The 16,190-nt window shown below is 41.5% G+C and overlaps 2 protein-coding genes across 3 annotated transcripts in view; one reads left to right on the forward strand and one right to left on the reverse strand.

Moving 5' to 3' along the window:
* LOC135204693 (zinc finger protein OZF-like) overlaps positions 1 to 16,190 on the reverse strand; it is a 553,364-nt gene that overhangs the window by 260,972 nt on the left and 276,202 nt on the right. The window lies entirely within an intron of this gene.
* The window catches only part of LOC135204517 (uncharacterized), a 624,442-nt gene continuing 615,637 nt past the window's right edge, over positions 7,386 to 16,190 (forward strand). Inside the window, exon 1 of the mRNA XM_064234685.1 lies at positions 7,386 to 7,604. The gene's annotated coding sequence lies outside the window, so the exon portion shown is untranslated. The remainder of the gene's footprint in view (positions 7,605 to 16,190) is intronic.

The following is a 16,190-nucleotide window of genomic DNA, read 5'->3' on the forward strand; positions in this document are numbered from 1 at the left end:
CGGAGGAGAAAGGAGAGAAAAATGGGCAGAGAGAGAGAGAGAGAGAGAGAGAGAGAGAGGCAAAGAGAGAGACAGAGAGAGAGAGAGAGAGAGAGAGATAGTGTGTATCTGTGTGTTTGTGTTTTAGATGGGTGTTCTTTAGTCTGTCTGTTTTATAAAAGCCTATGTTACTTAGTTTTACAGTGCTTCAGATATCAATGAAAAAAGTTATTGCATTCATTATGAAAACTTTAATTTGTAAGACCCTGATATATATAGATATATATATATATATATATATATATATAATATATGTGTGTGTGTGTGTGTTGTGTGTGTGTGTGTGTGTGTGTGTGTATTTGGTTATAGTATGTGATATATATATATATATATATATATATATATATATATATATATATATATATATATGTATATATATATATTATATATATATATATATATATATATATATATATATATATATATATATATATATATAGTACATATATATAAAATATATTGTGGCGAGAAAAATGGACTTATAGTGGACTGTATTATGTTTTAACGTTGTTTACTTGGTCAAAAAACCGCTAAAAGCCTTACGTAACAACTGCACAAAACTCCCTTTGCGGTTTCTAAATTATGGGAGATATCACTCAACCCAATTCATTATTAACGAGGATAACACACCAATATCATTAATGAATAGTACCACAGTTAAGTGCTTTCACTTGCTGAGCAGTCCTTGTAGACATGAACTCAGATCATAAATCGCTATAGGAGATACGACGAGAGGTACGCTCCTCTCTCTCTCTCTCTCTCTCTCTCTCTCTCTCTCTCTCTCTCTCTCTCTAAATGTTGCGAGTACTCACAGGTTGATTTTCAGACCTTAGAGGACCGCTGTGTTATCTCGTCTCTAAAAGTTATTTGCATAACCTTAAAGTATGACACAATAAAGGTTTATCAGATCAATTTATATTCACCATCCAAAAAACTGAAACATAGAAAAATGAGATCAAATCGAGGGATAATGAAAAGCATTTGATAAATTTACAGTTAAAATTAATTTAATAACTAAAAGTTAAACATATCAGGAGTGATAACATATAACTGACAAATGAAATTAATCACTCAAGGGGAATTATAAATCAATGGCACTCAAATGAAACAAATTACGACAAAATTCAAAGAATCAGGGCAATCGCCCTTTCTAAATCTACACACACATCACTACACAACACTCGATGACAGGGCACCTCAAAAGTTGAGCCAAGAAGCTGTTTGTTCCGTCCTGCATTCGGGTTTTGTTGGGGAAAAGAGACGAGTTATACAATTACCACGAATGCAGAACTGACTTACAGGGTTTTCATGAACATAAAAAACTTCATAATATCAAGTTCGTTGTCAAAAATAAATTCCAAATAAAACTGTGCAATTTAAACATATTTGTTAAATGTAGTGAATTAATTGGTGGTGTGTGTCAATACCATTTTGGGAGATGTTACGCCCATACAGCTACTACGCACATACGCATACACACCTCTAGAGGGGCACGCAAAGGAGCGACCAGAGGGGCGAACTGCTACCCTTCCTTTCCCCTCCCGATCTCTTGACCTCTCCTAATGGCTTCTCTGGCGAGAGACACAAACAAGACCCAATAACACCTTCAACTCTTACCATACGTGATATGCGCAATACACTCACCAAGAGCAATTTCATATATATAAGGACAAATGAATTATCATAACTAAAAACAGTAATTATACTTCGTTTCTAAACGTCTAATGAGTAAAACCATCTTTTCGGTGCTAACCGCACCTCAGATACTATGTAACAAAACATAGCAAAATCAGATAAAATAATGTTAAGAGTGTCATTCTCGAGTAAATGTGGATCTTTCATCATTATTATGTCATGCAATATAGGCGTACATATTTTGGCAAAATATATGGCATGCAAATATATTTGGTTTTCACATGAATACAAAACAAAAAATACAGTATCAATAGTTCCTGTCTGTCGATTACCTGACAGACGGCAATACGCAGTGAAAATCAATCGGTAATTTCTTATGAGACACACTAATAACTATAATAAAAGACAAATAGCACGGAAAGAAGTAAATACACAAAAACATTAGAAAATAAAATCGTTGTGAGAGGAATTCCTCAGAGAGACCCATACTTACTTATATAGATATAACACTTACTTAAATATTATGTCCACCGCAGATGTTTTGACAACACGGTGCCCGGCTGCCGTACCAATGACGTTATCCTGGAACCATCCATCAAGGCCCTTGAAGAAAAGTTTTCCAAAATGAATAAAAAGTTAATATTAACAAATAGTTGGACGAAATAGTCTAATATTTAATTAAATATTCATTTTCGTTATATACTTTCTTTATTTCGTTATATATTCCGTTATATAACGAAATATGAATAATGTACGGAATTATAAGAATGGTAAGGGATAGCGAGCCAACTGCAAAGCCGGTGTATCGGTTGGTGAATAAATATACGAAATAATAAAACAAAACATTATAATATAACTAAATGCAATTAAATATCGTATAATTTTAACAAGTATTTACTTTCGTTATGTAATTTTTTATATTATGCCTTATGAATAGCGATCATGTATGTGATTTCATATGCGAGTATAAGTTTTAGTAAGGGATAGCGAGCCAGTTTTGGACGCCTCCCGATGATTCCTGGTTCATCATAAGCAATCGATAAAGGTTTTAAGGTTACTACAACAAAATAGAAGTAACCCTTAGGAACATTAAAACGACCCTAGCCAAAGAAATAAAGGAACTAGATCTTCAGCAAGCAGCCAGAATAAGGGAAAACAACTTCAGGAGGAAATAAGAGAGGCACAGGAAGGACAAAGACAGAATGGAAGGACCAAAAACCTGATCATATTCAACTTGCCAGAGCCTCAAGCTGGAGATGGTAAATAGAAAATTGTGAGTTAGAGATGAAGAGAGGTGCAGTGGAATTTTCACAAAAGAACTTAACCTTAATACAGAAGAGAGGAACATTAAAGTAGTGAGGTTAGGTAGGCCGCGACCGCAACAGGAACAAAGCAATGAGACAATAGGCAGATCAAGACCCAGGAAAAAATGGACCGCATTAAAAAGTGCCAGACTGCTAAAGAATGCAAAGAAGGAAATTTACAAAAAAAATATCTATAGTACCAGACATAACTGCACAAGAAAGAGAAAAAGATTGCATTAAGATCAGAATTAAAGAAAAAGCAGGAAAACAAAGAGAAAGGATGGTTAATCAGTAAGGGGGAGCTGAAGATAGGAGGAAACTTTCAGACGACCAGAATGCTCTAAAAAGGAGTTCAGGGAACTTTAGATAGACACAATAGAATTGTTAGTACTAATGTAGATGAGTTAGAGGTAGGAAAATATAAAATAGCTAGAAATAATTTAAAGATGGGGAGTAATAATATTTTTAGGAATGTAAGTAATTTAGAGTAAGGAGAAAATAGATGATCTAGTAATGTTAGAGACTCTGAGGTAGGCTGTAGAAGAAGGGAAATTAGTTTATTAGGCTTAGGAGAAAATAGTTGTTTCCAAATGATAGATAAACGGTTAGATGGTAGAAGCACTTATAAATAGAGAAAATGAAAAGATAGTGAGCAACACAGAAGATGCATCAAGAAATCTAGAAATAAAGCTCATAAGCACCCAAGGGCTGACAAAAGCAAAATTAATCGAGCTAGTGGACTTAACAAAAGAAAACACAATAATGTGCATCACAGAAACACACCTTAAACAGCAAAAATTACTATTTCCATCAAGTATCAGAAAGAGAGACTCAATGAGAGATGAAGACGACACCAAAGGAGGAGGTCTACTAATAATGTAAAGATCCAAAGGAGAGACCCAGATGGAAAAAGAAAAGTCGGAACACAAAGACATTCTAATAGTAGAGGGCAATTATAGACAAGCAAGATTTAACCTTATCGTAGTCTACATGTCAACTAGTGATAAAGAAAGACATAAACGAATAATAAGTGCCTTACATGTAGCAATCGAGAAGACACAGACCTGTCTGTGATTGTCCTTGGGGATATCAATGGGCATTTAGGTTTCATAGGGACACAAGAACTTGACCAAAATGGAAAATGCGTTATGGACCTAATGGAAAAATACGACCTAACACTATCAAATGGAGATCCCAGCTGCAAAGGAGAGATAACCTGGAGTAAAGGAGATCAGAACAGCACTATAGACTTTGCCCTAGTCAACCAAAATATGCATAAAAACTATGAATGTATGGAGATAGATAAGGGAAAGTATGAATATGACCTATCCGACCATCACCTCATAGAGGTCCAATTCAGAATGAACACTAAAGTAAGGAAGACATTCAGAAATGAAAGAAAAAAAATCAAATATCTGAAAATTATAGAAGAGTCCACCAGGAAATACCTTGAATATATAGAACATAATGTAAGCCAACAAGACAGAAAAGGAGATGTAACCCAGTTGGAGGAAACAGTGAGTGAAGCCAAAGCAAATAACCTCGAGAAGATAATCAAAAGAAGGTTAAAGAAAGGAAAACAAGAAGAAATAGAACTAGTATGGGTCATCAAAGAAATAAAGAAAGAAATAAGCCAAAGAAGGATATATAACAAATTAAAAAGGAAAGCCACAAGATTAAAAGAAAAGAGATACTATGAAGAAGCTTATCATAAACAAAAACAAAAAGTTCAGATAATGATAAGGAAAGAATATGAAGAAAAGGTTAGCAATGAGATAATGAATGATATATACAGACACAGGAAAATCTGGGAATATATAGACATGCTGAGAGGAAAGACCACATCAGAAAAAGAATGGATTAGGACATAGACAAAAGTAAGCAAGAGATGAAGGGAGAAACCCTAGGGAAAGAGCTGGTAAAATTCTGGGAAACAAAATACCAAAAAGAAGAAAACAAAATAGGAGAGATATGGAGTGAAAGCAAGAGAGAACAATATAAACATGACATGAAAGAGTGAAAAGATTAGGACAGCAGATTAAATACCAATTATCTTTAAGAGAACACATGCATGGAGTGTATGCCCTAACAGAGACAGAAATAGAATCCTCAGAAGAAATAAACATAACAGAAGATGTAAAAAATCAACTCGAGAAAATGAAGGCAAATAAGCACCAGAGGCATACTGAAGGGCAGGAAAACGCAGAGAAGCTGGTTTAAGTAAAAACCAACACTTACACCCAAGAAACAACATCCCACAGTCAAAGATCTTAGGCCAATTGCTCTAACAAATGCATCATATACAGTTTTCGTGGGGATCCTGAAAACCAAAATAGAAAAGCATATTAGATATAGAGGAAATATTAATGAACTGCAATCAGGCTTTACCACGCAAAGGAGGGGAATCGATAATCTATATATCTTACAATACTGCATACAAGAAACATACAGAAGAAAGGACCAATTATTTGTTGTATCAATAGACTTCCAAAAAGCATTTGACTCAGTTAATAGAAAAATGCTCATAGAGATCATGATGAAATATAGGCTGCATGCAGAAGTAATAAATGCAGTTGCAAAGATGTATACAAATGATGTAACAAGACTATGCCTTAACATATAGAACAAAAAAGAGCTAAATGTAACTAATGGTAATTGACAGGGATGCAATGGGTCAACCATATTTCTTTCCTAGTAATAAGTACCTGAATATAGAAAAACTAGAAAATACAACAGAAGGTTTTAGAATGGAGTATAAGGATTGTGGCACTTTTATATACAGATGATGGATTAATACTAAGACACACACTTGAAGAAATAACAAAAGCAATAAAAACCCTTATGGAAATAGCGAGTGAATGTGGCCTAAACATAAACAAGGACAAGAGTAACATATTAATATATAACGACTGGTATAGTATCGATGATGTGGAAAATATGGAGCACATAGAAGAAATGAAACTAGTTAAGCAGATAAGATACCTAGAAGTAACAATCAACAATATGGCAGGCTGCTTCAAAGAACAGATAAAAATAAACCAAATTGAAGCAAAGCAGAAAGGGGCAAATATGGCTAATGCAATCATCAGTAAAATCTGTAACAGGTTGAAAATAGGAAAGCTGTATTGGAAAAGACTAGCGATCAATGCCATCCCTTCTTGAATGCCATGGAAGTCATGAAACTCTAAGACAAGAAATCCATCAATGAATTACAAAAAGTAGGCAATCAAGTACTAGACAGAACAATTCTGAAAGCACCAAAATACACAGCGATTTATGTGTTAAGATCTGAAATAGGGGGCTCTTCCTTCCTTCATTCCTGCCAAACTATTCTATCTGAAAAGTACACTTGAGAGAGGTGGAAACAGGCCCCTAAATGAGATAACCAGGGATCAGTTAGAAAACAAGAAAACCCCCAGGAAAATGCAAGTAAAAGAATATATGAGAGAATTAAACATAAACTTAAGTAAAATTGAAGCAGTTAAAGGTAAACAGCTCAAAGAAATAATAAACAACTGGGACAGAAATGCATGGCAGAGAGAAAGAGAAATGAATGACGAGACAACATTAAGAGTCTACAGAAAATGCTATTACAAAAACATAAGAGAAGAAATCTGGTATGACAACACTGAAAAAACAAAACTGACCAGTAGGGCCAGACTACAGGCATACTAAAATTAAATAATAAAAATCGAATAAAAGGGGAAAATACATGATGTGAGGAGAAAAATAAAAATTTAGAATATTTCTTACTAGTTTTGTGCAGCAGCCATATCAGGAAAATAAAAAGGCACTGATAGCTAATGTACTCTTCTTTGCAGATCTGCTGAGGGAGAGGTTGAAAATAGGAAAGAATGTATGAAAGAAATATGGTACTATTGCATAAAGAAAAAATAACTTAAACAAACACGAACAAAGGTGGAATTAAAACAAGCAGAAAATCCGTTTCTTAAGTAAAGTCCACATACTACTACTACTACTACTACTACTACTACTACTACTACTACTACTACTACTACTACTACTACTACTACTACTACTACTACTACTACTACTACTACATCGGCCGGAGTACTTATCGTCACTTATCCTAATCATTTCTCAATGAGATAAATTTTCTATATTTTAAATTATTTCTCCAATGATTATATCCAACTTTCCCCTTTTCATCAATTAGGTTTGAATCAAAACATCAAATTCAAACGGAAACCACGAACGAGAAGTCCTGAGGAGACGACGCCCAAAACGTAAACAAACCGCCATTACCGGAATCCATTATTTGGCCTAATAATTACCATTATATTATTCAGTTTATTAGTAAATTACATGGATTTTTAATTATACTCCCACTGATTGCTTACAATTGTCCACCAATTGACTTATTAGAAGGAATGAAAACAACCGAAACTACTTGTAAACCAGAACCACAAACATAAATACTATCAAAGAAAAGACGCCCATAACGTCAACACAGTCACCACGCCATTGGCTGCCTTAGTAACGTAACTTTATTCAAAGTTCAAACGTCTTTTTCTATAATAACTGCCGTCTTCATAATCGAGACAATTCTTAATTAATCGTAATAATTGGTAAATTACAAGGATAACCGATAATTCCTGTAATAATGTGAGTTATAGATGTTTATAGATTATATAATTAACCTCTAGTTAGCCCTATGGTACTCCTAGGTTACCCTATAGACCGTAGCCTTCTATGGGGTCTCAACCTGAGACTGTCTAAATGAAACGAGTTATGTTTTATGATATCTCAATGATTTACTCATAGGCTAATGTTAAGTTTAGGCTATAAGTTTCTGTAGGATCTCATTACTGTAGGCTACAGGATGCCCTGTATCCTGTATCCTGGCCTACTTTATCCCAAGACTGTCTGGTCCAATGATGCTGTGTGATTTTGTAATGATTTTACGGGAGGTTTGGGTACGGCAATTTAGTCTATAAAGTTATAGCCTAGGCTAGGCTATAGCCCCATGTCCTAGGTTGTTTTTTCAACCAACCATAAGACGAGTAGAGGAGGATTTAGGGTAAAACATCACGGAAGGCCAACCCTCATCACGGTGGACGGGTCTTATTCACTCGATATTTAATTGGTGAAACAAGAATACAATTGCAACTCTAAGCATACCATTTAAAAGATTGAAGTTTCGTCAACATAATGTGATATATGAAAGCCCCATACGAACTAAAATAAGCATGTGAGCTCTTCGTAAAATATGTTTTCAAGGCAGTTTTGAAATCCAATATGGCGGCTACGTTTTGCATGGAGGGTTGTGATCAGTGACGGCCACCATCTTTCCCCAGCCTTCCCAGCACTCGTTTGAACAATGTTAGCGTATATATGTAACGTTTATTGATCTTACTCAAGATTGCAGTTGTAATCAGCACAATAAAACAACATTTTGTTGCCTATATTACTGAAAGTATAAAACTTTATTCCCGGGGTCATGGTTTGAACTGAATTCATTCTTACCTTGTAATCAGTGGTTTTATCCTTACTGCCATCACAACTGAAACTCCACAGTGCTTATTTGATTGTTATTATACACATTTTGGTCTCAGTTCATTCCACATTGCACTTTAAACCCGTTGCTGTTCCTGGTTCCTAAGCGCGCACGCCACAAACACAGTTACGAACAGCAGACGACGAAACTGCAAAGTTTTATTCCCTAAATTGTTTACTTTACTCGTTATTTAGTTTAAATTTACTTTGTTAATTAAAAATTTTAATTTAATTCATGTATATTATCCCTTTTTTGCAACCAAATTACCCCGAAAACTTACAAATATTACTAAAGTAGATACAATCAAATGTTTCTAACGTTTTCGTACATCTGGCTGCCGAAAACCATAGAGGAACGACTACGGATAAGTGCATAGAGGAACGACTACGGATAAGTTGCATGAGGAAACGACTAACGGATAGTTGAATTATATACATTTTTTTTTTTTTGCTTTTTTGTTTTTGCTAGCACTTTTCATTGATTTCAGTCTATATTAGTATTTTGAATTTCTTTAATAACCGTATGCCAGAAATAAATGTAACCTTTAATGTTTGCATGCTTTAATGTTTGCATGCTAAGAATGGCAAAATCATCGTTGCCACATTAGTGGAGGCTTCACACATACGCCGTTTCATTATTATAAACTGTTTCCAAGAATTCTAGTTGTCATAGTAATGCAATAATGATAAAAAAAAAAAAAAAAAAATTGGCTTTAATATGTTTATGTATATATACTTCCAATACATAGCCTAATTTCACCAATTTCAACATTTTGTGTATAGTCTTATACCCAGTTTGGAGGGTCAACACATACCGAATGGCAACAGAGAGAGAGAGAGAGAGAGAGAGAGAGAGAAAGGAAGGCGAAGGAACGAAGGAAAGGGGTGGCGGTGGAGGGGGGGGAGAAGGTAGGTGGAGCTTTATACGCGTGTTAGTATCCATTTCTGCATAATGGAGTTTTTGTCTCTTGGTACAAGGACAAGTGTCGTTATTCTTTACGATTAGTGATTCACGATACTCTTATAAATTATGGCACTGGGTGTAATGCACTATAGCAAAATCTCGTTCTGATACGAGTGTTCGTTACAGAAATATTGCCCACAAACGTGCTTGCACTGTCTCTGAAACCCATAGTAGGTATGCTGCTTAGTTGTCAATCAAGTATTTTTTACAAGCTAGCTATTGGATAAATTTGTATTTTCATACATTCAACTTCCCTTTCAGATATATACTTAGCTATAGACTCCGTCGTCCCCGATAGAAATTCGAATTTGTTCCGATACGTAATACAAACCCTCGGTCCTTTAACAATAGGAAGGTAACTAGCGGCAGCTGGGACGGTCGTAAGCTTCGAACAAGGGGAGAACGGTAGTTAACTGCTTGTCCGATCGTGCGCGCGCCCGAGAGTGAAGAATCACTTTTGCTTTCGGCCGCGGGTGTGAAGGACGTGTTCGTCATCGCTCTCTGCCCGTTTCATCGTCGTATGCTTTGTTTATATTGTGTTTTCTACTAATGGTTTGTTTGATCTTGAAAATGAAACTGTAAGTACACTGTTTTCATTTTCATTACTTAATTATGAATCAACATGGAGCTATCGCCGTAGAGGCGGCGATTTCCGCTCTTTTCATGAAATTGAATTTAATTATGTCTCGGTGCCGAGGGCGGGCGCACTCGCGCCGAGTCATGTATTTTGGGCGAAAGTGTGTAATTGAAAGATGTAAGTACTCTTTTTCATTATATTTTTGCCCTGTGCGTTCGTTGCCGAGAGCTTGATTGCGCTCGGCACGAGCCTCTTATTTTGTATGAATAGAATGCAATGAAAGTGGATTCGCAATGCAGTTTTCTTTTCATTTTCATTTATTAATTGCATCAAATTTAATTTGTTCCAACACGGCATACAAACCTTGCGGTCCTTTTACAATAGGAAGGTACTAGCGGCAGCTGGATAGGTCGTAAGCTTTCGAACAAGGGGTTCGGTAGTTAACTGCTTGTCCGACAGGCGCGCGCGCGACTGGTAGGTAAACAAACCACTTTTGCTTTCGGCCTGCTGGCGTGTGGACGTGTATCATCGCTCTCTGCCAGCTTTATCGTCGTTGCTTTCGCATGGTTGTGTTTTTGTTCTTTTCTATTTATCTAGAAACTGAATTGTAAGTACAATCATTTCATATTTATTTCCATTGAATTCAATTGTGAATTAAAGGATCTTGGTTTCACCACGCCCTCCAATTACCCGAGGTGCCGGGACTGAAGGGCGTAAGTGCGGGAATTCATTTTTCCCAGAAATGATCCTCGTATTGTGTATGCTCGGTGCCGAGGGCGGGAGAGCGCTCGCTCCGAGCGTATATTTTGGTTGGAAATGTGTAGATGAAAATCGTAAGTAAGTGCTCTTTTCATTTATATTTTTTTGACCTGTATGCTCGTTGCCGAGCGAATGCGCTCGGCACGGAAACTTATTCTGTATGGAAGTGGAATCGCAAGTACAGTATTCTTTTCATATTCATATATTTATTTTGATTGTAGCAATACTCAGTTTTGGATCAGTTTCCGAGCTTACCCGGAAATTGATCTTTTCCCTTTTTATTTGAATGAAGTGAAATCGCAAGTGCAGTTCTTTTTCATTTTCATATTTTATTGAGATTGCATTGTTTACTGGGATCAAGGTTCCGCTATTTACCGGGAATTGATCCTTCCCCTTTTTAGTTTGTATGAAGTGAAATCGCAAGCGCAGTATTCTTTTTCATTTTCATATATATATTTTGATTGCCATCAATTCATTATGGATCAAGGTTTCCATAAACCTTGATCCATAAAGGTAAGGAATGGATCCTTTTACCCTTGCGCTCGGTACCGAGGGCGCAAATGCGCTCGATCCGAGCCCTTATTCATTGTGAAGTGATCGTAATGCAAGATTCTTTTTCATTTTATTCTTTTTATTATTGATTGCATCAATATTTATTTGGTTCAAGTTCCGCTCAGTCAGGGAATTGATCCTTATGCCCTTGCATTCGGGGCCGATGGCACGATTGCTCTCGGGCTCTTATATTATTGTTGGGTACATGGGTGCTGTGCGGGGGGTGGGGAACGAGAAACCCCCCCCCACTCAGCTCCAGCTCCCACAGATGGCCCTTCCCCCTTGGGGGGGGGAGGTTATCGGCGTTCTCTCCTCGCCCGATCCGTCGAGCGCGGGGGGAGGGCGCTCGGTGCCCGATGTACAATTGTATTCGGGGTCTTCCCACTCGTTCGGAGAGGGCTCAACCCCCCGCGCGAGGGGACTTCCCCCCCACTAATCGCTACTACTGTTTATTTCCGCAGGTGCTACTGCCACGAGGGTGGACCTTGGTGAGGTATGGGCGTCCTTCCATTTGCAGGGCGTGCTAGTGTCCAGGGGCCTGCGGTTCTATGTCTGGGCCTACTGCGGTCACCCATGGAGTGGTGACCACGCTCCAGGTGACGACGTCCCTCCTCACCTGGTGTAATCACCTCACGTGGTAACAGTCTTGCCTACAGCCGCTGTGAAGTGTGCCGTTCGCCGTACCGAGAGGGGGGCGTGCCGCCGCCGCTCGTGGTTGCCGCCTGCAGCGACCGACACTTCCGCTGCCCTAGAGCTCGCCCCTGGACCTGCCGCCGGTACCAGGATGTTGCGGCTGCTGCTCCACTTCCTGTGTTCCGGTGCTGCCTGCCGTACCTGCCGATTCTGGCTGACTGTCCATGCAGTTGCTGCGCTGGCTGTCCCTGCCGTTGCTGCGCTGGCTGTCCCTGCCGTTGCTGCGCTGGCGGTCCTACCGATGCTGTGCTGGCTGTGCCTGCTGTTCCTGAGATGCCCATACCTGCTGATGTCGTCCCTGTCGTGGTGGTACTACCCCGACTTTGGTCTGTCTGTACAGGTGCGTCCGGGCCCTGTAGCTTCGGCTACAGCAGCCCCGGCTCCGCCCTGGATAGCAGATCTTACGTCTGTCCTGAGGAAGCTGACGAAAGAAGAGGAGGAAGAGCGTCCGTCGTCGGTCGTTCTTCATTCTTCTTCCTCTCGCGGGCTGCCGCCTCTTCCCCTTCGACTTCTAAGGGCTTCACAGCCGAAGGAAGAGAAGGTTGCCTCTCCCTCCTAAGAAGTCTCCCTGGGAACTTGCTCGGGACCCGTCTCACCTAGGTGGGACGGGAGGGTTCCATTCCGCTGGTCCTCCTGCTCCTTCGGGAGCGGGGCCCGTCTCTCTTCCGCAAGGAAGAAGAATACGGGGACCAGAGGGGTACCGGCTAACACCGGTACTTCCTCGCCTGGTGTCAGTGGTTCTGCCACTGCATCAGGGTCCGTCTTGGCCTCTCGTTCGCGGGAGGTACCGAGTGTACGGTCGCCTACCAGCGACCGTGCAGCCAGGAACCAGACCTCTGAGTCCGCTCAGCGTCAGGTTCACGGCACGGGGCGGAAGACTGGTGACAGCCGCTCACGCGACTCTCACCAGACCAGCTATCACTCTCGCGGCGGCAACAGCTGGCTACCCGGGGACGTGACGGTCCACGACCGGCCACGGGCTGAGGCTGGGAGAGGTCCTCCCGTTCGCCGGTGCCAGCCACGGCTGGAACCAGCGACGTGACGTGCCGTGAGGACAAGCACCGGTTCTCACTGTGACAGTGGAGCCTACAGGTCGCCTGACCGTCGCTCTCACAGAGAGCGATCGGGTATGGCAACCAGCACCAGCTCTTCTGACACTCGAGATCGGGGCCGTGTGCTCAGTCCAGCCGTTCTCCACAGCGAGACGGTTCGACCAGGCCTGCAGCTCGATCGCCACCACGGGTTGACGATCGCCTGCAGCCCTCCAAGCCTGCTGGTTCTGCCAGCGAGCAACGAGGAGCGTCAGGTCTGCCTCTCCCGTACCTTCAACCTCCTCGGGTTACACCGGGAGGAGCGAGGTATTTGATGAGTGATCGTGAGGGGTGCGCCCCTCACGATCCCACCACGACGCCCTACGTGCCAGGCACGGTTCTTGGACCGGCCAGGACGTATGCGCAAGTGGATGGGTAAGACCGAGAGGGGCTGTCGCTGTTCCCCCTTCTTAGGAGGAAGGTTCTCGGATATGCTCTTGTTCGAAGGGCTTAACGGTCCCACTCTGCAAGATGCTGTGATTCCGAGATCCAGAGGAACTTTGCCGAGGTTATGGCCGCTGATTCGTCAGCACAAACGACCTCGGGGAAGGATCGCGCTCCCACCACGAGCGCACGTCTCGGCTCGGGTCGTTTTGGGGCCCGAGAGGGAACCCAAATCGACGGTGGGTCTGCCGCGATCGGAGCTTTCCGACTGTGTTGAACCAGGTAGTCTCTCGTCTCCGGACAAGAAGGCTCTCTCAGTTCTGGCCGGTCGAACAAGCTACTTCACCTCCTCTACTGCGACAGAGGCGTTTCTACGTGTCTTCGGACACCGTATTTGAATACCCCTTCGGTCCTCCTGAGAGGTTTCGACCTCGACGAGGACTGAAATGAGTCGCGGAGGGACGGTATCGGTCTCTCTCCTTCAGGTGTCGATCAGCCCCACCCAGACGACGTTCACAGTGGCGGCAGATCCTTACCTACAGTATGAGTTCGTAACCCTCCTCGGGAAAACGTTTTCTCCTGACGATACGTTTTCCCAGGCTCTGGAGAGCCATCGCCGTAAGGCGATGGCTGCTCTGCCTTTTCTTCTCCAACTGCTAGTTCCGCTGGGAAGGCGAGCCAGTATCCATTCCTCCCCCATGCCCCTCTCTCCTTACGGCTACGAGGGAAAGGGGAGGGATCCTACAGAGATTCTCTGTAAGATCCCACGTTAGGGGCTGCGCTACCGGGGGGACCTTCGGGTCCTACCTGACGTAAGCCCCGGTCGTTGAGGAGGGATCCTGCCCCTTTCTCGATTTCTACGGGAATCGAGAGGACACCAGCCGATATCGTTTTGACGAATTCGGTCGGGGTTTCGCAGAGTGCTTAGAATTCTACGGAATTTCTAGCGCACTCAGAGTGTTCGAGTTTTTTACGATCTCCAAACACTTAGGCGAGACCACGGTCCAAAGTGAGCGAGAATCCCCGATAATTGTTACGATAATCGGGAACCTCGCTTATGCTCGAATTCCTGTAATTTCTAGCATTTGGAAGAAGGACTGCTGCTGAAAGAAGAGTATCTCACAGTAGGCGATTAACCTGGAATAGAGAAGAACGGACGGGAACTTCCAGTTTGGCTTGAACTATCGTCTTCGGTATTCTGTTCACCATTGAAGCTTTCCTTTGGGAAAGACTTCTCCTTCACTCTCTTGACTAGAGAACGAAGGCGGTCGATCTCCAATCCTTATTCTCACCTTCCTCGAGGGGAAAAAGAATTTAGGATGGAGGTCGTTGTACAGAACCTACAAATATACTACGTATATTACCCTCGCGACATGATTCTTGTAACAGTTGAATTGTCCGGGGTAGGCGCATACCGTAGTTAACTCTACGGTTTGTGACCGAGACGAATTGTATCTTAATTGAACTGCAACTCGGGGTTGCCTGCAACCTCCCAGCAGTTATCAGTTTCGATTTTAGATACTTGGTATTGTCATGACAACACCAAATCAGCTTTTGTATTTACCGAAATCCGTTTCGTTTAAATATAATTGCTCGAGCGTATTCTTTATGCTCGATGGTTCTAGCCGAACGCATTCCTTCGTGGAATAATGATTAACTGGCAACTCAGGATGACGAGTCACCGAGAGCTACTGCGTATTGAAACTGCCTGATAGCGGCTCAGTATCAGCTAGGTCTCGGAGATGCAAGGTCGGTTACGTCTCTCTCTCCCTGGTTTGATTGACTACCGAACCGTATCTCTGCCCAACAATCATGACTTAGGTCTCTGATTAACGGGGATTCTCGCAATAATGAAGGACCATCTACTGCTGTGACGCTCGATTTCATCGCCTTCGACATTGCGAGAATTTTTCAACAGAGATATCTCTTGGACTCTTTCATCTTTCTGTTTACCGCACGGTAACAGAAGTCTGTACTAGTCAACCGCTGCATCGCACCGCGATAATGCGAATGATTTTTGCAGACATCTGAGTTTGTCTTCAAAATATCTCGTATTCGTAGGTGTTGCAATTATTCATTGCTCGCCCCGAATTAACAGGGTATGTCAGAAGACATCGCCTACTCTCCGACCTGACAGCTCTACTTCCAAATGTTCAGCCCATGAGAAGCAGTTCTTCAGGCAGTATTTCCCTGTTCCCTTCATTACTAGAAAAGCGCTCCGCTTTTATTGCAACTACGATCCTCACCGGACAGCAATGAATAGCGGTTAGCGTTCTCAGTCTTTGTAGCACAGGTTCAGAATCTTGAGAGGCCTTCTCTCGGTTCAGCTGTGAAGACGTAGGTTGCATTTTCTTTTGTACACCTTCGTCTTCAACGACACATAGTGTTGTTTCTCCTTAGCCGAGAATCAACTATACTATGAGATATCTTGCCATCAAGGACCTCGGTCTCTAGAAGGCAATTGACTTTCGCCTGTTGGGCACATGCCTTAAGAGAGTCATCACCTTGCCTTCTGGCATCGGTGACGAACAAATTATTTGTTTAGTCTCTTGGCAGAGAACCCTTTTAAGGCGAAGGTCACGTGACTTGCTCGGGTGCTTGGACAACTTGCCTCCTACCGAACGCAGTCAGTCGGCAGCTGTCAGAGCGCCCAAGTCTGTTACGAACTTCGCTGT

The sequence above is a fragment of the Macrobrachium nipponense genome, chromosome 47 (assembly GCF_015104395.2).
Source record: "Macrobrachium nipponense isolate FS-2020 chromosome 47, ASM1510439v2, whole genome shotgun sequence".
Lineage (NCBI taxonomy): Eukaryota > Metazoa > Arthropoda > Malacostraca > Decapoda > Palaemonidae > Macrobrachium > Macrobrachium nipponense.